Source organism: Paramisgurnus dabryanus, chromosome 7, assembly GCF_030506205.2.
Source record: "Paramisgurnus dabryanus chromosome 7, PD_genome_1.1, whole genome shotgun sequence".
Lineage (NCBI taxonomy): Eukaryota > Metazoa > Chordata > Actinopteri > Cypriniformes > Cobitidae > Paramisgurnus > Paramisgurnus dabryanus.
In genome coordinates, this window is record NC_133343.1 from 16104155 (window position 1) to 16131832 (window position 27678).

The window sequence follows — 27678 nt, forward strand, 5'->3', positions numbered from 1 at the left end:
CCTCGTGCTAGCTTCATGCTAGCTTCATGCTAATCTTGCTAGTTTCATGCTAGCTTCATGCTAATCATGCTAGCATCATGCTAGCTTCATGCTAATCATGCTAGCATCATGCTAGCTTCATGCTAATCATGCTAGAATCATGCTAACTTCATGCTAATCATGCTAGCATCATGCTAGCTTCATGCTAGCTACATGATAATCATGCTAGCATCATGCTAGCTTCATGCTAATCATGATAGCATCATGCTAGCTTCATGCTAATCATGCTAGCTTCATGCTAGCTACATGCTAATCATGCTAGCATCATGCTAGCTTCATGCTCATCATGCTAGCATCATGCTAATCATGCTAGCATCATGCTAGCTTCATGCTAATCATGCTAGCATCATGCTAATCATGCTAACATCATGCTAGCTTCATGCTAATCATGCTAGCATCATGCTAGCTTCATGCTAATCATGCTAGCATCATGCTATCTTCATGCTAATCATGCTAGCATCATGCTAGCTTCATGCTAGCTTCATGCTAGCTACATGCTAATCATGCTAGCATCATGCTAGCTTCATGCTAATCATGCTAGCTTCATGCTAATCATGCTAGCATCATGTTAGCTTCATGCTAATCATGCTAGCATCATGCTAGCTTCATGCTAATCATGCTAGCATCATGCTAGTTTAATGCTAGCTTCATGCTAGCTACATGCTAATCATGCTAACATCATGCTAGCTACATGCTAATCATGCTAGCTTCATGCTAATCATGCTAACATCATGCTAGCTTCATGCTAATCATGCTAGCATCATGCTAGCTTCATGCTAATCATGCTAGCATCATGCTAGTTTAATGCTAGCTTCATGCTAGCTACATGCTAATCATGCTAACATCATGCTAGCTTCATGCTAATCATGTTAGCATCATGCTAGCTTCATGCTAATCATGCTAGCATCATGCTAACTTCATGCTAATCATGCTAGCATCATGCTAGCTTCATGCTAATCATACTAGCATCATGCTAGCTTCATGCTAATCATGTTAGCTTCATGCTAGCTTCATGCTAATCATGTTAGCTTCATACTTAAACATACTAACTGCCAGATAGCCTACTAAACTAAACTTCTGTCAATCCGTTTTAAACGTTCAGGCTACGCTTTTTCAAGCCAACATAAAGTTTGTCTTCAAACTTTAATATCTAGTTATTAGTGGTGCTTGCATTTATGCAAAGCATCACTATTACTATCTTGCATACTTATTATTATGTTGGCTTTGAAAAAGCCAACATACTGTTATTGCTTTTAAACTTATTATTATGTTGGCTTTGAAAAAGCCAACATACTGTTATTGCTTTTAAACTTATTATTATTATTATTATTCTTAGCACCCCAAAATTTCTGACACTAACTCGTCCTAGAGCTTTCAAGCTACATGCACCAAATTTTCCACGGACCTTCAGACTGGTCTGACTTAGTGTGCTATATCTTTTCTAACTGATGGGACCTTCCGAATTCCTAAACGGGGCGCTCAAACACCCCAAATTTCCCATTTACTTAACATGGAGACAAACTTTGACGGGCCATAGCTGCGAGTGAGAAACTTGTAGAAACTTGTGGCTTACCACATTTAAGGAGGCTGACAGGCTCTGTAAGAACATACATCACATTAAGGTGTAAGCTGTACCCCTGGGGTGTAAGAGGCCCCCAAAATTTCCCATTGACTTATAATGGGGCAGGAAACATGCCCATATAAGGGAGTAAAAGCGTCCCAGATGGAATATCTTTACTTTAGAGTGTCGTATAGACATGGGGGTGGGCTCATTTTACTCAGTCATCCAATCAGTCTCTTAGGATCGCCCCAGAGCTATTAAGCCACGCCCCTAGCAACAATTTTGGGTACCCTAGCAACATCTCCCATAGACTACCATTATAAAAAGCCCAGATGGATATCTTTACACCAGAGTGTCATAGAGACATAGGGGTGGGCTCATTTTACTCAGGCATCCAATCAGTCTCTTAGGATTCCTACTGAGGTATTAAACCACGCCCCTAGCAACCAATTTGAGCACCCTAGCAACATAATAAACAAAGCCTTATATCTCTGGATCTGAACATCATAGAGACATGGGGGTTGGGTCTTTGGGTCATGTTAGCTTCATGCTAGCTCCATGCTAAGTCATACTAGCTTCATGCTAGTTTCATGCTAGCTTTATGCTAATTTCATAATAAATCTTGCTAACTTCATGCTAAATCATGCTAACTTCATGTTAAATCTTGTTAGCTGCACGCTAAATAGTGCTAGCTTAATGCTAATCATGCTAGCATCATGCTAATCATGCTAGCTTCACGTTAAATCATGCTAGCTTCATGCTAATCATGCTATTCTCATGCTAACTTCATGTTAATCATGCAAGCCTCGTGCTAGCTTCATGCTAGCTTCATGCTAATCTTGCTAGTTTCATGCTAGCTTCATGCTAATCATGCTAGCATCATGCTAGCTTCATGCTAATCATGCTAGCATCATGCTAGCTTCATGCTAATCATGCTAGAATCATGCTAGTTTCATGCTAATCATGCTAGCTTTATGCTAGCTTCATGCTAATCGTGCTAGCATCATGCTAGCTTCATGCTAATCGTGCTAGCTTCATGCTAGCTACATGCTAATCATGCTAGCATCATGCTAGCTTCATGCTAATCATGCTAGCTTCATGCTAATCATGCTAGCATCATACTAGCTTCATGCTAATCATGCTAGCATCATGCTAGCTTCATGCTAGCTTCATGCTAATCATGCTAACATCATGCTAGCTACATGCTAATCATGCTAGCATCATGCTAGCTTCATGCTAATCATGCTAGCTTCATGCTAATCATGCTAGCATCATGCTAGCTTCATGCTAATCATGCTAGCATCATGTTAGCATCATGCTAGCTTCATGCTAATCATGCTAGCATCATGCTAGCTTCATGCTAATCATGCTAGCATCATGCTAGCTTCATGCTAATCATGCTAGCATCATGCTAGCTTCATGCTAATCATGCTAGCATCATGCTAGCTTCATGCTAGCTTCATGCTAATCATGCTAGCATCATGCTAGCTTCATGCTAATCATGCTAGCATCATGCTAGCTACATGCTAATCATGCTAGCATCATGCTAGCTTCATGCTAATCATGCTAGCTTCATGCTAATCATGCTAGCATCATGCTAATCATGCTAGCATCATGCTAGCTTCATGCTAATCATGCTAGCATCATGCTAGCATCATGCTAGCTTCATGCTAGCTACATGCTAATCATGCTAACATCATGCTAGCTTCATGCTAATCATGCTAGCTTCATGCTAATCATGCTAACATCATGCTAGCTTCATGCTAGCTTCATGCTAATCATGCTAGCATCATGCTAGCTTCATGCTAATCATGCTAGCATCATGCTAGCTTCATGCTAGCTACATGCTAATCATGCTAACATCATGCTAGCTACATGCTAATCATGCTAGCTTCATGTTCGCTTCATGCTAATCATGCTAACATCATGCTAGCTTCATGCTAATCATGCTAGCATCATGCTAGCTTCATGCTAATCATGGTAACATCATGCTAGCTTCATGCTAATCATGGTAACATCATGCTACCTTCATGCTAATCATGCTAGCTTCATGCTAGCATCATGGTAGCTTCATGCTAATCATGCTAGCATCATGCTAGCTTCATGCTAATCATGCTAGCATCATGATAGCTTCATGCTAATCATGGTAGCTTCATGCTAGCTTCATGCTAATCATGTTAGCTTTATACTTAAACATACTAACTGCCAGATAGCCTACTAAACTAAACTTCTGTCAATCCGTTTTAAACGTTCAGGCTACGCTTTTTCAAGCCAACATAAAGTTTGTCTTCAAACTTTAATATCTAGTTATGTTGGCTTTGAAAAAGCCAATATATTGTTATTGCTATTAAACTTATTATTATTATTATTATTATTCTTTTTCTCCCCCCAAAATTATAAACACTAACTCGTCCTAGGGCTTTCAAGCTACATGCACCAAATTTTCCACAGACCTTCAGACTGGTCTGACTTAGTGTGCTATATCTTTTCTAACTGATGGGACCTTCCGAATTCCTAAACGGGGGTCTCGAACACCCCAAAATTTCCATTGACTTAACATTGAGACAAACTTTGACGGGTCATAGCTGTGAGTGAGAAACTTGTAGAAACTTGTGGCTTACCACATTTAAGGTGGCTGACAGGCTCTGTAAGAACATACATCACAATGGGGTGTAAGCTATACCCCTGGGGTGTAAGAGGCCCCCAAAATTTCCCATTGACTTATAATGGGGCAGGGAACATGCCCATATAAGGGAATAAAAGCGTCCCAGATGGAATATCTTTACTTTAGAGTGTCGTAGAGACATGGGGGTGGGCTCATTTTACTCAGTCATCCAATCAGTCTCTTAGGATCGCCCCAAAGCTATTTAGCCACGCCCCTAGCAACAATTTTGGGTACCCTAGCAACATCTCCCATAGACTACCATTATAAAAAGCCCAGATGGATATCTTTACACCAGAGTGTCATAGAGACATAGGGGTGGGCTCATTTTACTCAGGCATCCAATCAGTCTTAATAGGATTCTTATTGAGGCATTAAGCCACGCCCCTAGCAACCAAATTTGAGCACCCTAGCAACATAATAAACAAAGCCTTATATCTCTTGGTCTGAACATCATAGAGACATGGGGGTTGGGTCTTTGGGTCATGTTAGCTTCATGCTAGCTCCATGCTAAGTCATACTAGCTTCATGCTAGTTTCATGCTAGCTTTATGCTAATTTCATAATAAATCTTGCTAACTTCATGATAAATCATGCTAACTTCATGTTAAATCTTGTTAGCTGCACGCTAAATAGTGCTAGCTTAATGCTAATCATGCTAGCATCATGCTAATCATGCTAGCTTCACGTTAAATCATGCTAGCTTCATGCTAATCATGCTATTCTCATGCTAACTTCATGTTAATCATGCAAGCCTCGTGCTAGCTTCATGCTAGCTTCATGCTAATCTTGCTAGTTTCATGCTAGCTTCATGCTAATCATGCTAACATCATGCTAGCTTCATGCTAATCATGCTAGCATCATGCTAGCTTCATGCTAATCATGCTAGAATCATGCTAGTTTCATGCTAATCATGCTAGCTTTATGCTAGCTTCATGCTAATCATGTTAGCATCATGCTAGCTTCATGCTAATCATGCTAGCATCATGCTAGTTTCATGCTAGCTTCATGTTAATCATGCTAACATCATGCTAGCTTCATGCTAATCATGCTAGCATCATGCTAGCTTCATGCTAATCATGCTAGAATCATGCTAGTTTCATGCTAATCATGCTAGCTTTATGTTAGCTTCATGCTAATCATGCTAGCATCATGCTAGCTTCATGCTAATCATGCTAGCATCATGCTAGCTTCATGCTAGCTTCATGCTAGCTACATGCTAATCATGCTAGCATCATGCTAGCTTCATGCTAATCATGCTAGCATCATGCTAGCTTCATGCTAATCATGCTAGCATCATGCTAGCTTCATGCTAATCATGCTAGCATCATGCTAGCTTCCTGCTAGCTTCATGCTAATCATGCTAGCATCATGCTAGCTTCATGTTAATCATGCTAGCATCATGCTAGCTTCATGGTAATCATGCTAGCATCATGCTAGCTTCATGCTAGCTACATGCTAATCATGCTAGCATCATGCTAGCTACATGTTAATCATGCTAGCTTCATGCTAATCATGCTAGCATCATGCTAACTTCATGCTAATTATGCTAGCATCATGCTAGCTTCATGCTAATCATGCTAGCATCATGCTAGCTACATGCTAATCATGTTAGCTTCATGCTAGCTTCATGCTAATCATGTTAGCTTCATACTTAAACATACTAACTGCCAGATAGCCTACTAAACTAAACTTCTGTCAATCCGTTTTAAACGTTCAGGCTACGCTTTTTCAAGCCAACATAAAGTTTGTCTTCAAACTTTAATATCTAGTTATTATTATTATTCTTTCTTATCCCCCAAAAATTTCTGACACTAACTCGTCGTAGAGCTTTCAAGCTACATGCACCAAATTTTCCACGGACCTTCAGACTGGTCTGACTTAGTGTGCTATATCTTTTCTAACTGATGGGACCTTCCGAATTCCTAAACGGGGGGCTCGAACACCCCAAAATTTCCATTGACTTAACATTGAGACAAACTTTGATGGGTCATAGCTGCGAGTGAGAAACTTGTAGAAACTTGTGGCTTACCACATTTAAGGACGCTGACAGGCTGTGTAAGAACATACCTCACAATGGGGTGTAAGCTGTACCCCTGGGGTGTAAGAGGCCCCCAAAATTTCCCATTGACTTATAATTGGGCAGGAAACATGCCCATAAAAGGGAATAAAAGCGTCCCAGATGGAATATCTTCACTTTAGAATGTCGTAGAGACATGGGGGTGGGCTCATTATACTCAGGCATCCAATCAGTCTCTTAGGATCACCCCAAAGCTATTAAGCCACGCCCCTAGCAACAATTTTGGGTACCCTAGCAACATCTTCCATAGACTACCATTATAAAAAGCCCAGATGGATATCTTTGCACCAGAGTGTCATAGAGACATAGGGGTGGGCTCATTTTACTCAGGAATCCAATCAGTCTCTTAGGATTCTTATTGAGGTATTAAGCCACGCCCCTAGCAACCAAATATGAGCACCCTAGCAACATAATAAACGAAGCCTTATATCTCTGGATCTGAACATCATAGAGACATGGGGGTTGGGTCTTTGGGTCATGTTAGCTTCATGCTAGCTCCATGCCAAGTCAGACTAGCTTCATGCTAGTTTCATGCTAGCTTTATGCTAATTTCATAATAAATCTTTCTAACTTCATGCTAAATCATGCTAACATCATGCTAAATCATGCTAGCTTCATGCTAATCATGCTAGCATCATGCTAGCTTCATGCTAATCATGCTAGCCTCATGTTAGCTTCATGTTAATCATGTTAGCTTCATGCTAATCATGCACGCATCATGCTAGCTTCATGCTAATCATGCTAACATCATGGTAGCTTCATGCTAATCATGCTAGAATCATGTTAGCTTCATGCTAATCATGCTAGAATCATGCTAGCTTCATGCTAATCATGCTAGCTTCATGCTGGCTTCATGCTAATCATGGTAGCATCATGCTAGCTTCATGCTAATCATGTTAGCTTTATGCTAACTTCATGCTAATCATGCTAACATCATGCTAGCTTCATGCTAATCATGCTAGCTTCATGCTAATCATGCTAGCTTCATGCTAGCGTCATGTTAATCATGCTAGCTTCATGCTAATCATGTTAGCTTTATGCTAACTTCATGCTAATCATGCTAGCATCATGATAGCTTCATGCTAATCATGCTAACTTCATGCTAGCTTCATGCTAATCATGTTAGCATCATGCTAGCTTCATGCTAATCATGCTAGCTTCATGCTAATCATGCTAACATCATGCTAACTTCATGCTAATCATGTTAGCTTCATGTTAACTTAATGCTAATCATGTTAGCATCATGCTAGCTTCATGCTAATCATGCTAGCATCATGCTAACTTCATGCTAACTTCATGCTAATCATGTTAGCATCATGTTAGCTTCATGCTAGCTTCATTCTAATCATGCTAGCTTCATGTTAGCTTCATGCTAATCATGTTAGCTTCATACTAATCATGCTAGCTTCATACTAATCATGCTAGCTTCATGCTAGCTCAATGCTAATCATGCTAGCTTCATGGTAGCTTCATGCTAATCATGCTAGCTTCATGGTAACTTCATGCTAATCATGCTAGCTTCATGCTAACTTCATGCTAATCATGCTAGCTTCATGCTAATCATGCTAGCTTCATGCTAGCTTCATGCTAATCATGCTAGCATAATGCTAGCTTCATGCTAATCATGCTAGCATCATGCTAGCTTCATGTTAATCATGCTAGCTTCATGCTAACATCATGCTAACATCATGCTAACCATGCTAACTTCATGCTAGCTTCATGCTAATCATGCTAACATCATGCTAGCTTCATGCTAATCATGTTAGCTTCATGCTAGCTTCATGCTTATCATGTTAGCTTCATGCAAAATCATGCTATCTTCATACTTAAACATACTAACGGCCAAATAGCCTAGTAATCTAAACTTCTGTCAAACCGTTTTAAACGTTCAGGCTACGCTTTTTCAAGCCAACATAAAGTTTGTCTTCAAACTTTAATATCTAGTTATTATTATTCTACCCCCTCAAAATTTCTGACACTAACTCGTCCTAGGGCTTTCAAGCTACATGCACCAAATTTTCCACAGACCTTCAGACTGGTCTGACTTAGTGTGCTATATCTTTTCTAACTGATGGGACCTTCCGAATTCCTAAACGGGGGGCTCGAACACCCCAAAATTTCCATTGACTTAACATTGAGACAAACTTTGATGGGTCATAGCTGCGAGTGAGAAACTTGTAGAAACTTGTGACTTACCACATTTAAGGAGGCTGACAGGCTGTGTAAGAACATACCTAACAATGGGGTGTAAGCTGTACCCCTGGGGTGTAAGAGGCCCCCAAAATTTCCCATTGACTTATAATGGGGCAGGAAACATGCCCATAAAAGGGGAAAAAAGCGTCCCAGATGGAATATCTTCACTTTAGAATGTCGTAGAGACATGGGGGTGGGATCATTATACTCAGGCATCCAATCAGTCTCTTAGGATCACCCCAAAGCTATTAAGCCACGCCCCTAGCAACAATTTTGGGTACCCTAGCAACATCTCCCATAGACTACCATTATAAAAAGCCCAGATGGATATCTTTGCACCAGAGTGTCATAGAGACATAGGGGTGGGCTCATTTTACTCAGGAATCCAATCAGTCTCTTAGGATTCTTATTGAGGTATAAAGCCACGCCCCTAGCAACCAAATATGAGCACCCTAGCAACATAATAAACGAAGCCTTATATCTCTGGATCTGAACATCATAGAGACATGGGGGTTGGGTCTTTGGGTCATGTTAGCTTCATGCTAGCTCCATGCTAAGTCATACTAGCTTCATGCTAGTTTCATGCTAGCTTCATGCTAATTTCATAATAAATCTTCCTAGCTTCATGCTTATCATGCTAGCATCATGCTACCATCATGCTAGCTTCATGCTAATCATGCTAGCATCATGCTAGCTTCATGCTAATCATGCTAACATCATGCTAGCTTCATGCTAATCATGCTAGCATCATGCTAGCTTCATGCTAATCATGCTAACATCATGCTAGCTTCATGCTAATCATGTTAGCATCATGTTAGCTTCATGCCAATCATGCTAGCATCATGCTAGCTTCCTGCTAATCAATGCTAGCATTATGCTAACTTCATGCTAATTATGCTACCATCATGCTATTTTCATGCTAATCATGCTAACATCATGCTAGCTTCATGCTAATAATGTTAGCATCATGGTAGCTTCATGCTAATCATGCTAACATCATGCTAGCTTCATGCTAATCATGCTAACATCATGCTAGCTAGCTTCATGCTAGCTTCATGCTAATCATGCTAACATCATGCTAATCATGCTAGCTTCATGCTAATCATGTTAACATTATGCTAGCTTCATGCTAATCATGCTAACATCATGCTAATCATGCTAACATCATGCTAATCATGCTAGCATCATGCTAGCTTCATGCTAATCATGCTAGCTTCATGCTAATCATCCTAGCATCATGCTAGCTTCATGCTAATCAATGCTAGCATCATGCTAGCTTCATGCTAGTCAATGCTAGCATCATGTTAGCTTCATGCTAATCATGCTAACATCATGATAGCTTCATGCTAATCATGCCACCATCATGCTAGCTTCATGCTAATAATGCTAGCATCATGCTAGCTTCATGATAATCATGCTAACATCATGCTAGCTTTATGCTACTCATGCTAACATCATGCTACCTTCATGCTAATCATGCTAACATCATGCTAGCTTCATGTTAATCACGCTAACATCATGCTAATCATGCTAGCTTCATGTTAATCATGTTAACATCATGTTAGCTTCATGCTAATCATGCTAGCATCATGTTAGCTTCATGCTAATCATGTTAGCATCATGTTAGCTTCAAGCTAGCTTCATGCTAATCATGTTAACATCATGCTAGCTTCATGCTAATCATGATAACATCATGCTAAATCATGCTACTTTCATACTTAAACATACTAACTGCCAGACAGCCTACTAAACTAAACTTCTGTCAAACCGTTTTAAATGTTCAGGCTACGCTTTTTCAAGCCAACATAAAGTTTGTATTCAAACTTTAATATCTAGTTATGTTGGCTTGAGAAAGCCAACATACTGTTGTTGCACTTAAACTTATTATTATGTTGGCTTGAGAAAGCCAACATACTGTTGTTGCACTTAAACTTATTATTATTATTATTATGTTGGCTTGAGAAAGCCAACATACTGTTGTTGCACTTAAACTTATTATTATTATTATGTTGGCTTGACAAAGCCAACATACTGTTCTTCAATCTAAGCTTATTATTATGTTGGCTTGAGAAAGCCAACATACTGTTGTTGCACTTAAACTTATTATTATTATTATTATTATGTTGGCTTGAGAAAGCCAACATACTGTTGTTGCACTTAAACTTATTATTATTATTATTATTAGTGGTGCTTGCATTTATGCAAAGCATCACTATTACTATCTTGCATACTTATTAGTGGTGCTTGCATTTATGCAAAGCATCACTATTACTATCTTGCATACTTATTATTATTATTATTATTATTATTATTATTCTTTTTCTGGACACTTTTTCGGCGCGTAACTCGTCCCGCACGCTTTGTCGTAGACCCATAAATTAGGGCTCAAATCGACCGGCTTATTGAGGAGAGGTGTGCTATGACTTTTATAAGCGATCGGGTGCAGGATTTCCGAAAGGGGGGCGAAAAACCACCCAAAAAATCCCATTGACTTAACATTGCGCCCAACTTTGACGAGTCATAGCTCCGCTCGAGGATTTTGTAGAAACATGTGGGTTACAACATTTGAAGAGGGTGGTAGGCTCTGTAAGAACATGGATCACAATGGGGTGTAAGTTGTACCCCTGGGGTGTAAGAGGTGCCCAAAAGTGCCCCAATGAAAAGTCAATGGGGCAAAATCCCATAGACTTACCATTGCAAAAATTTTGACGGGTCATAGGTCCGAGCCAGGATTTCATAGAAACATGTGGGTTACTAAATTTGAAGAGGGTGCTAGACTCTGTCAGGACGTCCCCCACAATGGGGTGTAAGGTTACCATAGCAACCATTTTGGGCACCCTAGCAACCTATACCATTGACTGCCATTATAAAATGCCCGGATGGATATCTTTGCACCACAGTGTCATAGAGACATGGGGGTGGGCTCATTTTACTCAGGCATCCAATCAGTCTCTCAGGATCCTTACAGACTTACTAAGCCACGCCCCTAGCAACCACTTTTGAGCACCCTAGCAACATAAAATACAAACAGTTATATCTCGGCATCAGAACATCGTAGAGACACGGGGGTTGGACCGTTTTACTTGTGACTAGGGGTGTAACAATTGGGCACATCATTGGCCACTCCCAAGCCACGCCCCTAGCAACCAAATTTGAGCACCCTAGCAACCGAATAAACAAAGCCTTATATCTCCGCATCAGAACATCGTAGAGACACGGGGTTTGGACCGTTTTACTTGTGACTCGGAGTGTAATCACTGGGCACATCATTGGCCACTCCCAAGCCACGCCCCTAGCAACCAAATACAGTACCCTAGCAACAGAGTAAACAAAGCCTTATATCTCCGCATCAGAACATCGTAGAGACACGGGGGTTGGACCGTTTTACTTGTGACTCGGAGTGTAATCACTGGGCACATAATTGGCCACTCCCAAGCCACGCCCCTAGCAACCAAATACAGTACCCTAGCAACAGAGTAAACAAAGCCTTATATCTCCGCATCAGAACATCGTAGAGACACGGGGGTTGGACCGTTTTACTTGTGACTCGGAGTGTAATCACTGGGCACATCATTGGCCACTCCCAAGCCACGCCCCTAGCAACCAAATACAGTACCCTAGCAACAGAGTAAACAAAGCCTTATATCTCCACATCAGAACATCGTAGAGACATGGGGGTTGGACCGTTTGACTCGTGACTCGGAGGGTAATCACTAGTGGATGCCATTTTTTCCCCTAGCAACCAAATACAGTACCCTAGCAACAAAGTAAACAAAGCCTTATATCTCTGCTTCAGAACATCGTAGAGACACGGGGGTTGGACCATTTTACTTTTGGCTTGGAGTATAATCATAAATTGTCCCCTGAAATTTGCCACGGCAAGCACCACTCACATTTTCTTCAGGAAATGTACCTATCTAGTTATTATTATTATTATTATTATTATTATTCTTTTTCTGGACACTTTTTCGGCGCGTAACTCGTCCCGCACGCTTTGTCGTAGACCCATAAATTAGGACTCAAATCGACCGGCTTATTGAGGAGAGGTGTGCTATGACTTTTATAAGCGATCGGGTGCAGGATTTCCGAAAGGGGGGCGAAAAACCACCCAAAAAATCCCATTGACTTAACATTGCGCCCAACTTTGACGAGTCATAGCTCCGCTCGAGGATTTTGTAGAAACATGTGGGTTACAACATTTGAAGAGGGTGGTAGGCTCTGTAAGAACATGGATCACAATGGGGTGTAAGTTGTACCCCTGGGGTGTAAGAGGTGCCCAAAAGTGCCCCAATGAAAAGTCAATGGGGCAAAATCCCATAGACTTACCATTGCAAAAATTTTGACGGGTCATAGGTCTGAGCCAGGATTTCATAGAAACATGTGGGTTACTAAATTTGAAGAGGGTGCTAGACTCTGTCAGGACGTCCCCCACAATGGGGTGTAAGGTTACCATAGCAACCATTTTGGGCACCCTAGCAACCTATACCATAGACTGCCATTATAAAATGCCCGGATGGATATCTTTGCACCACAGTGTCATAGAGACATGGGGGTGGGCTCATTTTACTCAGGCATCCAATCAGTCTCTCAGGATCCTTACAGACTTACTAAGCCACGCCCCTAGCAACCACTTTTGAGCACCCTAGCAACATAAAATACAAACAGTTATATCTCGGCATCAGAACATCGTAGAGACACGGGGGTTGGACCGTTTTACTTGTGACTAGGGGTGTAACAATTGGGCACATCATTGGCCACTCCCAAGCCACGCCCCTAGCAACCAAATTTGAGCACCCTAGCAACCGAATAAACAAAGCCTTATATCTCCGCATCAGAACATCGTAGAGACACGGGGTTTGGACCGTATTACTTGTGACTCGGAGTGTAATCACTGGGCACATCATTGGCCACTCCCAAGCCACGCCCCTAGGAACCAAATACAGTACCCTAGCAACAGAGTAAACAAAGCCTTATATCTCAGCATCAGAACATCGTAGAGACACGGGGGTTGGACCGTTTGACTCGTGACTCAGAGTGTAATCATTATGGGATGCCAATTTTTCCCTAGCAACCAAATACAGTACCCTAGCAACAGAGTAAACAAAGCCTTATATCTCAGCATCAGAACATCGTAGAGACACGGGGGTTGGACCGTTTGACTCGTGACTCAGAGTGTAATCATTATGGGATGCCAATTTTTTCCCTAGCAACCAAATACAGTACCGTAGCAACAGAGTAAACAAAGCCTTATATCTCAGCATCAGAACATCGTAGAGACACGGGGGTTGGACCGTTTGACTCGTGACTCAGAGTGTAATCACTATGGGATGCCAATTTTTTCCCTAGCAACCAAATACAGTACCCTAGCAACAGAGTAAACAAAGCCTAATATCTTCGCATCAGAACATCGTAGGGACACAGGAGTTGGATCGTTTTACTTTTGGCTTGGAGTATAATCATATATGTTCCCCAGAATTTTGCCACGGCAAGCACCACTCACATTTTCTTCACGAAATGTACCTATCTAGTTATGTTGGCTTGAAAAAGCCAACATACTGTTCTTCATCTTAATCTTATTATTATTATTATTATTATTATTATTATTCTGATCCCTACTTTTTCTGACTGTAACTCCTCCTAGAGCTTTCAAGCTACACCCACAAAACTTTACAAAACTTTTAAGACTGGTCCGTAGATTTATGCTATGACTTTTCTAACTGATGGGACCTTCCGAATTCCTAAACGGGGGGCTCAAACACCCCAAAATTTCCATTGACTTAACATTGAGACAAACTTTGACGAGTCATAGCTGCGAGTGAGAAACTTGTAGAAACTTGTGGGTTACCACATTTAAGGAGGCTGACAGGCTCTGTAAGAACATACATCACAATGGGGTGTAAGCTGTACCCCTGGGGTGTAAGAGGCCCCCAAAATTTCCCATTGACTTATAATGGGGCAGGAAACATGCCCATATAAAGGAATAAAAGCGTCCCAGATGGAATATCTTCACTTTAGAGTGTCGTAGAGACATGGGGGTTGGACCGTTTTACTTGTGGCTTGAAGGTTGATCATTATGGGATGCCATTTTTCTCCCTAGCAACCAAACTTAGTACCCTAGCAACGGAATAAACAAAGCCTTATTTCTCCGCTTCAGAACATCTTAGAGACACGGGGGTTGGACCGTTTTACTTGTGGCTTGAAGGTTGATCATTATGGGATGCCATTTTTCTCCCTAGCAACCAAACTTAGTACCCTAGCAACGGAATAAACAAAGCCTTATTTCTCCGCTTCAGAACATCTTAGAGACACGGGGGTTGGACCGTTTTACTTGTGGCTTGAAGGTTGATTATTATGGGATGCCAATTTCCTCCCTAGCAACCAAACTTAGTACCCTAGCAACGGAATAAACAAAGCCTTATATCTCAGTATCAGAACATTGTAGAGACATGGGGGTTGGACCGTTTTACTTGTGGCTTGAAGGTTGATTATTATGGGATGCCAATTTCCTCCCTAGCAACCAAACTTAGTACCCTAGCAACGGAATAAACAAAGCCTTATATCTCCGCTTCAGAACATCATAGAGACACGGGGGTTGGACCGTTTTACTTGTGGCTTGAAGGTTGATCATTATGGGATGCCAATTTTCTCCTTAGCAACCAAACTTAGTACCCTAGCAACGGAATAAACAAAGCCTTATATCTCCGCTTCAGAACATCATAGGGACATGGGGGTTGGACCGTTTTACTTGTGGCTTGAAGGTTGATCATTATGGGATGCCATTTTTCTCCCTAGCAACCAAACTTAGTACCCTAGCAACGGAATAAACAAAGCCTTATTTCTCCGCTTCAGAACATCTTAGAGACACGGGGGTTGGACCGTTTTACTTGTGGCTTGAAGGTTGATTATTATGGGATGCCAATTTCCTCCCTAGCAACCAAACTTAGTACCCTAGCAACGGAATAAACAAAGCCTTATATCTCAGCATCAGAACATTGTAGAGACATGGGGGTTGGACCGTTTTACTTGTGGCTTGAAGGTTGATCATTATGGGATGCCAATTTTCTCCATAGCAACCAAACTTAGTACCCTAGCAACGGAATAAACAAAGCCTTATATCTCCGCTTCAGAACATCATAGAGACACAGGGGTTGGACCGTTTTACTTGTGGCTTGAAGGTTGATCATTATGGGATGCCAATTTTCTCCCTAGCAACCAAACTTAGTACCCTAGCAACGGAATAAACAAAGCCTTATATCTCCGCTTCAGAACATCATAGAGACATGGGGGTTGGACCGTTTTACTTGTGGCTTGAAGGTTGATCATTATGGGATGCCAATTTTCTCCCTAGCAACCAAACTTAGTACCCTAGCAACGGAATAAACAAAGCCTTATATCTCCGCTTCAGAACATCATAGAGACACGGGGTTGGACCGTTTTACTTGTGGCTTGAAGGTTGATCATTATGGGATGCCAATTTTCTCCCTAGCAACCAAACTTAGTACCCTAGCAACGGAATGAACAAAGCCTTATATCTCAGCATCAGAACATTGTAGAGACATGGGGGTTGGACCGTTTTACTTGTGGCTTGAAGGTTGATCATTATGGGATGCCAATTTTCTCCCTAGCAACCAAACTTAGTACCCTAGCAACGGAATGAACAAAGCCTTATATCTCAGCATCAGAACATTGTAGAGACATGGGGGTTGGACCGTTTTACTTGTGGCTTGAAGGTTGATCTTTATGGGATGCCAATTTTCTCCCTAGCAACCAAACTTAGTACCCTAGCAACGGAATAAACAAAGCCTTATATCTCCGCTTCAGAACATCATAGAGACACGGGGGTTGGACAGTTTTACTTGTGGCTTGAAGGTTGATCATTATGGGATGCCAATTTTCTCCCTAGCAACCAAACTTAGTACCCTAGCAACGGAATAAACAAAGCCTTATATCTCCGCTTCAGAACATCATAGAGACACGGGGTTGGACCGTTTTACTTGTGGCTTGAAGGTTGATCATTATGGGATGCCAATTTTCTCCCTAGCAACCAAACTTAGTACCCTAGCAACGGAATAAACAAAGCCTTATATCTCCGCTTCAGAACATCATAGAGACACGGGGGTTGGACCGTTTTACTTGTGGCTTGAAGGTTGATCATTATGGGATGCCAATTTTCTCCCTAGCAACCAAACTTAGTACCCAAGCAACGGAATAAACAAAGCCTTATATCTCCGCTTCAGAACATCATAGAGACACGGGGTTGGACCGTTTTACTTGTGGCTTGAAGGTTGATCATTATGGGATGCCAATTTTCTCCCTAGCAACCAAACTTAGTACCCTAGCAATGGAATAAATGTTAGCTTCATTCTAGCTTCATGCTAATCATGTTAGCTTCATGCTAGCTTCATGCTAATCATGCTAACATCATGCTAGCTTCATGCTAATCATGTTAGCTTCATGTAAGTTTCATGCTAATCATGTTAGCTTCATGCTAGCTTCATACTTATCATGCTAACATCATGCTAGCTTCATGCTAATCATGCTAGCTTCATGCTAATCATGCTAACTTCATGCTAATCATGCTAACAGCCAGATAGCCTACTAAAATAAACTTCTGTCAAACCATTTTAAATGTTCAGGCTACGCTTTTTCAAGCCAACATAAAGTTTGTCCTCAAACTTTAATATCTAGTTAGTGGTGCTTGCATTTATGCAAGGCATCACTATTATTATTGCTCATACTTATTATTATTATTATTATTATTCTTTTTCTGGACACTTTTTCGGCGCGTAACTCGTCCCGCACGCTTTGTCGTAGACCCATAAATTAGGGCTCAAATCGACCGGCTTATTGAGGAGAGGTGTGCTATGACTTTTATAAGCGATCGGGTGCAGGATTTCCGAAAGGGGGGCGAAAATCCACCCAAAAAATCCCATTGACTTAACATTGCGCCCAACTTTGACGAGTCATAGCTCCGCTCGAGGATTTTGTAGAAACATGTGGGTTACAACATTTGAAGAGGGTGGTAGGCTCTGTAAGAACATGGATCACAATGGGGTGTAAGTTGTACCCCTGGGGTGTAAGAGGTGCCCAAAAGTGCCCCAATGAAAAGTCAATGGGGCAAAATCCCATAGACTTACCATTGCAAAAATTTTGACGGGTCATAGGTCCGAGCCAGGATTTCATAGAAACATGTGGGTTACTAAATTTGAAGAGGGTGCTAGACTCTGTCAGGACGTCCCCCACAATGGGGTGTAAGGTTACCATAGCAACCATTTTGGGCACCCTAGCAACCTATACCATAGACTGCCATTATAAAATGCCCGGATGAATATCTTTGCACCACAGTGTCATAGAGACATGGGGGTGGGCTCATTTTACTCAGGCATCCAATCAGTCTCTCAGGATCCTTACAGACTTACTAAGCCACGCCCCTAGCAACCACTTTTGAGCACCCTAGCAACATAAAATACAAACAGTTATATCTCGGCATCAGAACATCGTAGAGACACGGGGGTTGGACCGTTTTACTTGTGACTAGGGGTGTAACAATTGGGCACATCATTGGCCACTCCCAAGCCACGCCCCTAGCAACCAAATTTGAGCACCCTAGCAACCGAATAAACAAAGCCTTATATCTCCGCATCAGAACATCGTAGAGACACGGGGTTTGGACCGTTTTACTTGTGACTCGGAGTGTAATCACTGGGCACATCATTGGCCACTCCCAAGCCACGCCCCTAGCAACCAAATACAGTACCCTAGCAACAGAGTAAACAAAGCCTTATATCTCCGCATCAGAACATCGTAGAGACACAGGGGTTGGACCGTTTTACTTGTGACTCGGAGTGTAATCACTGGGCACATAATTGGCCACTCCCAAGCCACGCCCCTAGCAACCAAATACAGTACCCTAGCAACAGAGTAAACAAAGCCTTATATCTCCGCATCAGAACATCGTAGAGACACGGGGTTTGGACCGTTTTACTTGTGACTCGGAGTGTAATCACTGGGCACATCATTGGCCACTCCCAAGCCACGCCCCTAGCAACCAAATACAGTACCCTAGCAACAGAGTAAACAAAGCCTTATATCTCCGCATCAGAACATCGTAGAGACACGGGGGTTGGACCGTTTTACTTGTGACTCGGAGTGTAATCACTGGGCACATAATTGGCCACTCCCAAGCCACGCCCCTAGCAACCAAATACAGTACCCTAGCAACAGAGTAAACAAAGCCTTATATCTCCGCATCAGAACATCGTAGAGACACGGGGGTTGGACCGTTTTACTTGTGACTCGGAGTGTAATCACTGGGCACATCATTGGCCACTCCCAAGCCACGCCCCTAGCAACCAAATACAGTACCCTAGCAACAGAGTAAACAAAGCCTTATATCTCCACATCAGAACATCATAGAGACACGGGGGTTGGACCGTTTGACTCGTGACTCAGAGTGTAATCACTATGGGATGCCAATTTTTTCCCTAGCAACCAAATACAGTACCCTAGCAACAGAGTAAACAAAGCCTAATATCTTCGCATCAGAACATCGTAGAGACACAGGAGTTGGATCGTTTTACTTTTGGCTTGGAGTATAATCATATATGTTCCCCAGAATTTTGCCACGGCAAGCACCACTCACATTTTCTTCAGGAAATGTACCTATCTAGTTATTATTATTATGTTGGCTTGAGAAAGCCAACATACTGTTGTTGCACTTAAACTTATTATTATTATTATTATTAGTGGTGCTTGCATTTATGCAAAGCATCACTATTACTATCTTGCATACTTATTATTATTAGTGGTGCTTGCATTTATGCAAGGCATCACTATTATTATTGCTCATACTTATTATTATTATTATTATATCTTATTATTCTTATGTCTGCACACTTTTTCGGCGCGTAACTCGTCCCACACGGTTTGTCGTAGACCCATAAATTAGGGCTCAAATCGACCGGCATATTGAGGAGAGGTGTGCTATGACTTTTATAAGCGATCGGGTGCAGGATTTCCGAAAGGGGGGCGAAAAACCACCCAAAAAATCCCATTGACTTAACATTGCGCCCAACTTTGACGAGTCATAGCTCCGCTCGAGGATTTTGTAGAAACATGTGGGTTACAACATTTGAAGAGGGTGGTAGGCTCTGTAAGAACATGGATCACAATGGGGTGTAAGTTGTACCCCTGGGGTGTAAGAGGTGCCCAAAAGTGCCCCAATGAAAAGTCAATGGGGCAAAATCCCATAGACTTACAATTGCAAAAATTTTGACGGGTCATAGGTCCGAGCCAGGATTTCATAGAAACATGTGGGTTACTAAATTTGAAGAGGGTGCTAGACTCTGTCAGGACGTCCCCCACAATGGGGTGTAAGGTTACCATAGCAACCATTTTGGGCACCCTAGCAACCTATACCATAGACTGCCATTATAAAATGCCCGGATGGATATCTTTGCACCACAGTGTCATAGAGACATGGGGGTGGGCTCATTTTACTCAGGCATCCAATCAGTCTCTCAGGATCCTTACAGACTTACTAAGCCACGCCCCTAGCAACCACCTAGCAACATAAAATACAAACAGTTATATCTCGGCATCAGAACATCGTAGAGACACGGGGGTTGGACCGTTTTACTTGTGACTAGGGGTGTAACAATTGGGCACATCATTGGCCACTCCCAAGCCACGCCCCTAGCAACCAAATTTGAGCACCCTAGCAACCGAATAAACAAAGCCTTATATCTCCGCATCAGAACATCGTAGAGACACGGGGTTTGGACCGTATTACTTGTGACTCGGAGTGTAATCACTGGGCACATCATTGGCCACTCCCAAGCCACGCCCCTAGGAACCAAATACAGTACCCTAGCAACAGAGTAAACAAAGCCTTATATCTCCGCATCAGAACATCGTAGAGACACGGGGGTTGGACCGTTTGACTCGTGACTCGGAGGGTAATCACTAGTGGATGCCATTTTTTTCCCTAGCAACCAAATACAGTACCCTAGCAACAGAGTAAACAAAGCCTTATATCTCCGCATCAGAACATCGTAGAGACACGGGGGTTGGACCGTTTGACTCATGACTCGGAGGGTAATCACTAGTGGATGCAATTTTTTTCCCTAGCAACCAAATACAGTACCCTAGCAACAGAGTAAACAAAGCCTTATATCTGCGCATCAGAACATCGCAGAGACACGGGGGTTGGACCGTTTGACTCGTATCTCGGAGTGTAATCACTAGTGGATGCCAATTTTTTCCCTAGCAACCAAATACAGTACCCTAGCAACAGAGTAAACAAATCCTTATATCTCCGCATCAGAACATCGTAGAGACACGGGGGTTTGACCGTTTGACTCGTGACTCGGAGTGTAATCACTAGTGGATGCCAATTTTCTCCTAACCAACCAAATACAGTACCCTAGCAACCGAATAAACAAAGCCTTATATCTTCGCATCAGAATATCGTAGAGACATGTGGGTTGAATTGTTTTACTTTTGGCTTGGAGTATAATCATATAATGTCCCCCGAAATTTGCCACGGCAAGCACCACTTCACATTTTCTTCAGGAAATGTACCTATCTAGTTAGTGGTGCTTGCATTTATGCAAAGCATCACTATTACGATCTTGCATACTTATTATTATTATTAGTGGTGCTTGCATTTATGCAAAGCATCACTATTACTATCTTGCATACTTATTATTATTATTATTATTAGTGGTGCTTGCATTTATGCAAGGCATCACTATTACTATTCCTCAGGGATATTATTATATTTTATTCTTACATCTGCACGTTTTTTCGGCACCTAACTCGTCCCGCACGGTTTGTCGTAGACCCATAAATTAGGGCTCAAATCGACCGGCTTATTGAGGAGAGGTGTGCTATGACTTTTATAAGCGATCGGGTGCAGGATTTCCGAAAGGGGGGCGAAAAACCACCCGAAAAATCCCATTGACTTAACATTGCGCCCAACTTTGACGAGTCATAGCTCCGCTCGAGGATTTTGTAGAAACATGTGGGTTACAACATTTGAAGAGGGTGGTAGGCTCTGTAAAAACATAGATCACAATGGGGTGTAAGTTGTACCCCTGGGGTGTAAGAGGTGCCCAAAAGTGCCCCAATGAAAAGTCAATGGGGCAAAATCCCATAGACTTACCATTGCAAAAAATTTGACGGGTCATAGGTCCGAGCCAGGATTTCATAGAAACATGTGGGTTACTAAATTTGAAGAGGGTGCTAGACTCTGTCAGGACGTCCCCCACAATGGGGTGTAAGGTTACCATAGCAACCATTTTGGGCACCCTAGCAACCTATACCATAGACTGCCATTATAAAATGCCCGGATGGATATCTTTGCACCACAGTGTCATAGAGACATGGGGGTGGGCTCATTTTACTCAGGCATCCAATCAGTCTCTCAGGATCCTTACAGACTTACTAAGCCACGCCCCTAGCAACCACTTTTGAGCACCCTAGCAACATAAAATACAAACAGTTATATCTCCGCATCAGAACATCGTAGAGACACGGGGTTTGGACCGTTTTACTTGTGACTCGGAGTGTAATCACTGGGCACATCATTGGCCACTCCCAAGCCACGCCCCTAGCAACCAAATACAGTACCCTAGCAACAGAGTAAACAAAGCCTTATATCTCCGCATCAGAACATCGTAGAGACATGGGGTTTGGCCCGTTTGACTCGTGACTCGGAGGGTAATCACTAGTGGATGCAATTTTTTTCCCTAGCAACCAAATACAGTACCCTAGCAACAGAGTAAACAAAGCCTTATATCTCCGCATCAGAACATCGTAGAGACATGGGGTTTGGACCGTTTGACTCGTGACTCGGAGGGTAATCACTAGTGGATGCCATTTTATTCCCTAGCAACCAAATACAGTACCCTAGCAACAGAGTAAACAAAGCCTTATATCTCCGCATCAGAACATCGTAGAGACATGGGGTTTGGACCGTTTGACTCGTGACTCGGAGGGTAATCACTATTGGATGCCATTTTTTTCCCTAGCAACCAAATACAGTACCCTAGCAACAGAGTAAACAAAGCCTTATATCTCCGCATCAGAACATCGTAGCGACACGGGGGTTGGACCGTTTTACTTGTGACTCGGAGTGTAATCACTGGTCACATCATTGGCCACTCCCAAGCCACGCCCCTAGCAACCAAATACAGTACCCTAGCAACAGAGTAAACAAAGCCTTATATCTCCGCATCAGAACATCGTAGAGACACGGGGGTTGGACCGTTTTACTTGTGACTCGGAGTGTAATCACTGGGCACATCATTGGCCACTCCCAAGCCACGCCCCTAGAAACCAAATACAGTACCCTAGCAACAGAGTAAACAAAGCCTTATATCTCCACATCAGAACATCGTAGAGACATGGGGGTTGGACCGTTTGACTCATGACTCGGAGGGTAATCACTAGTGGATGCCATTTTTTCCCTAGCAACCAAATACAGTACCCTAGCAACAGAGTAAACAAACCCTTATATCTCCGCATCAGAACATCGTAGAGACACGGGGTTTGGACCGTTTGACTCGTGACTCGGAGTGTAATCACTAGTGGATGCCAATTTTCTCCCTAGCAACCAAATACATTACCCTAGCAACAGAGTAAACAAAGCCTTATATCTCCGCATCAGAACATCGTAGAGACATGGGGTTTGGACCGTTTGACTCGTGACTCGGAGGGTAATCACTAGTGGATGCCATTTTTTTCCCTAGCAACCAAATACAGTACCCTAGCAACAGAGTAAACAAAGCCTTATATCTCCGCATCAGAACATCGTAGAGACACGGGGGTTGGACCGTTTGACTTGTGACTTGGAGTGTAATTACTAGTGGATGCAAAGTTTTTTCCCTAGCAACCAAATACAGTACCCCAGCAACAGAGTAAACAAAGCCTTATATCTCCACATCAGAACATCATAGAGACATGGGGGTTGGACCGTTTGACTTGTGCCTTGGAGTGTAATCACAAGTGGATGCCAATTTTTTCCCTAGCAACCAAATGCAGTACCCTAGCAACAGAGTAAACAAAGCCTTATATCTCCACATCAAAACATCATAGAGACATGGGGGTTGGACTGTTTGACTTGTGCCTTGGAGTGTAATCACAAGTGGATGCCAATTTTTTTCCCTAGCAACCAAATACAGTACCCTAGCAACAGAGTAAACAAAGCCTTATATCTCCGCATCAGAACATCATAGAGACACGGGGGTTGGACCATTTTACTTGTGACTCGGCATGTAATCACTAGTGGATGCCAAATTTTTCACTAGCAACCAAAAACAGTACCCTAGCAACCGCATAAACAAAGCCTTATATCTCCGCATCAGAACATCATAGAGACACAAGAGTTGGATCGTTTTACTTTTGGGTTGGAGTATAATCATATATTGTCCCGAGAATTTTGCTACGGCAAGCACCACTTCACATTTTCTTCAGGAAATGTACCTATCTAGTTATATTTTTTTCTTATGTCTGCACACTTTTTCGGCGCGTAACTCGCTCCGCACGGTTTGTCGTAGACACACGAATGAGGGCTTAAATCAACCGGTTTATTGGGGATCGGGTGCAGAATTTCCAAAAGGGGGGCGAAAAACCACCCGAAAAATCCCATTGACTTAACATTGGGCCGAACTTTGACGGGTCCTAGCTCCGCTCGAGGATTTTGTAGAAACATGTAGGTTACAACATTTGAAGAGGGTGGTAGTCTCTGTAAGAACATACATCACAATGGGGTGTTAGTTGTACCCCTGGGGTGTAAGAGGCACCCAAAATTTCCCATTGACTTTTACTGGGGCAGGGAACACGCCCATATAAGGGAATAAAACCATTCCAGATGGGATATCTTTTCTTTACAGTGTCGTAGAGATAAGTGGGTGGGCTCATTTTACTCAGGCATCCAATCAGTCTCTCAGGATCATCTCAGAGCTATTAAGCCACGCCCCTAGCAACCACTTTTGAGCACCCTAGCAACATCTCCCATAGACTGCCATTATAAAATGCCCAGATGGATATCTTTGCAACACAGTGTCATAGAGACATGGGGGTGGGCTCATTTTACTCAGGCATGCAATCAGTCTCTCAGGTTCCTTACATAGGAATTAAGCCACACCCCTAGCAACCACTTTTGAGCACCCTAGCAACATAAAATTCAAACAGTTATATCTCGGAATCAGAACATCGTAGAGACACGGGGGTTGGACCGTATTACTTGTGACTCAGAGTGTAATCACTGGCCACATCATTGGACGCTCCCAAGCCACGCCTCTAGCAACCAAATTTGAGCACCCTACCAATGGAATAAACAAAGCCTTATATCTCTGCATCAGAACATCGTGGAGACACGGGGGTTGGACCGTTTTACTCGTGACTCGAAGGGTAATCACTAGTTAATGCCAAGAGGTGTTATGCCCCGCCCCTAGCAACCAAATATGAACACCCTAGCAACCGAATAAACAAAGCCTTATATCTCCGCATCAGAACATCGTAGAGACACGGGGGGTTGCACCGTTTTACTTGTGAGTCAGAGTGTAATCACTAATGGATGCCATTTTTTCCCTAGCAACCAAATACAGTACCCTAGCAACAGAGTAAACAAAGCATTATATCTCTGCATCAGAACATCGTAGAGACACGGGGGTTGGACCGTTTGACTTGTGACTTGGAGTGTAATCACCAGTGTATGCCAATTTTCCTCCTAGCAACCAAATACAGTACCCTAGCAACCGAATAAACAAAACAAATCTCCGCATCAGAACATTGGAGACATGGCGGTTGGATTGTTTTACTTTTGGCTTTTGAGTATAATCATATATTGTCCCCAGAATTTTGCCACGGCAAGCACCACTTCACATTTTCTTTAGGAAATGTACCTATCTAGTAATAATTATTAATATAGCTGCAAGCAGCGGTACTGGGGTCAAGCAGATTAAAGGGCCAAAATGGAAAAGTGGTGATGACTGTCATGATTTTAGATCTAAGTGTACAATAGATTTAGTCAAAAATAGCAATTTTTCATATCTTGAGACCACTAGGTGGTGCTGTGCTGAAACAATAAATGGTGTGTTGGGTGATGTGTGAGATGACATCCACCAAATTTGGTGTAAATACATAAAACAATGCAGATATATAGCCTCAAATATCTTGATCACTAGGGGGTTTACAGGTGCTCTCAGAACATGTTGAATGCACCCTCACTTCATGGCTGTTATGACATAGTGGGCCCTATCTTGCACCCAGCGCAACTGACTTGTCAGTGACTCATGTATCATTCGTATTTTGCACCGGCGCACAGCGGGTGTTTCCCTCCACAGACGCACATCGGCAAAGTAGGGAATGAACTCGTGCTTCCTGGGCGGTTCAGCGCAAAAAAGGAGGCGTGTTCCGGCGCAAACCATCCCTGATGCTATTTTGCAGTTTCAAAAAACAATTGCGCCAATGACCAAAAGAAACTAGTCTAAAGTCAGTGGCACATTGCGCGTGGTTCATTATGCTATTTTAAGGGCGCATGCTTGACCATAACATGCACAACGCGCACACACTTTGCTTATCTAATCTACACAGATGCAACAGTTATTTTTGCAAATCATAAATTGTTACAATAAAAATATTAAGACATGAGATAAGGGAAATCATAGTGGTGAGCATTGTGGTGATAGTTTTTATTTATTGTGTGGCTGCGTTAAAAAATTCTCATGCAAATAACGATTAAAATATTTTCATAAGTTTGTTGTGTGGCTGTATTACATTTATTTTATGTAAATAATAATTAAAATGTTTTCATAAGAAACCTTAATGTATATGAACTTGATTTGTAAGTGTACTTTGGGGTTGGACCTCTCATGCGTTTCTTGGGTCTGATTTCAAAGCCCCCAAACCCTTTCAGTGGTGAGGGTGTATGCAGCAATGTCCTCTGCTGGCATCAGATTATGTGTAGATTCAGATCCACCTCCCGTTACACGGCGTGCCCGATTTATGCTTGGGATTCCCCCATCTCCTGACATCATTGTAGCGCTTGGCGCAACGATGGGGATGCCAGGTGATGAGACAATTGTGGCTATTTCCTCTCACACCTGTTTAACCGATGCTGATTTGGGCGGGTTTCTCCCATCCCCGTACAAAACAACTTCTCTGTCTTTGACTGCTCTTACAAGAACGTTGGTCTCCTTGGCTGTGAACCGCTCCTGGCGTGCGCCTGGTAAGTCCGTCATAATAATAGCAACCCACCATGGAACTTTCGCTCTTGCGTTTAAAGGGAATGTTGTATAGCGTTCTGATTTTTTTTTTTCGTTACGCCCAAACCACACCTATGAAAAATGAACCTACTTCAGACCAACCCCTTATTGATTTGCGTCTGGCGCAAGAGTTATTTCTCCCACCGGGAAAATAGCAACAGCGCCCAAGATCCGCCCACAAAGTCACTTGCGCTTTGCACCTGCGTTTCAGATCGTTAAAATAGGGCCCAGTAAGTTTCATGTCAATATGCAAAAGTTTTGCGAAGATACAGCATCAAATCTATTTTGGCATGCTTGCCATTGTATTTGTTTAAAAGTTATAAGATAACAAATTGGTCTATCAAAAAGCTTTTGATACTGTTTTGTCTGGAGTGTCTGATGATCCATACCAAATCCAAGCCAATCAAAGTGCTCTAGGAGGAGTTTGGGTTATGCCATATAATTCAAAATGAATTAGGTTTGATTACCAAAAATGTTATGTAGCGAATCAGCGGGAGGAGGAGAACGGCGTTATTTAAAACACCATAAACCTCCGACCGAAACACTACGGGAATTTAAGGGAATTTGTGGAAATTCCCATATTTAGCTCAAATGGAATAATAAGTATAATTAACTGTAATTAATTATACAAATTATTAAGATTTTAAACTGATTTAGCAGAATAATAATAACAATTAATTAATGTATTTGTCCAGCAAATACTCATAATTGTACATTTAAGAAGTTAATTCTGTGGCCTTTAGAAAATAACATTCTTACTGCTATAAAGTATTTTTAAGCATGTAGCTTTAAGATCTTAATGGCAGATTAAGTGACATTTATTTCATGAGCATTGAACACAGAAAGAATTCAATTGTGAAATGCAAAACCGG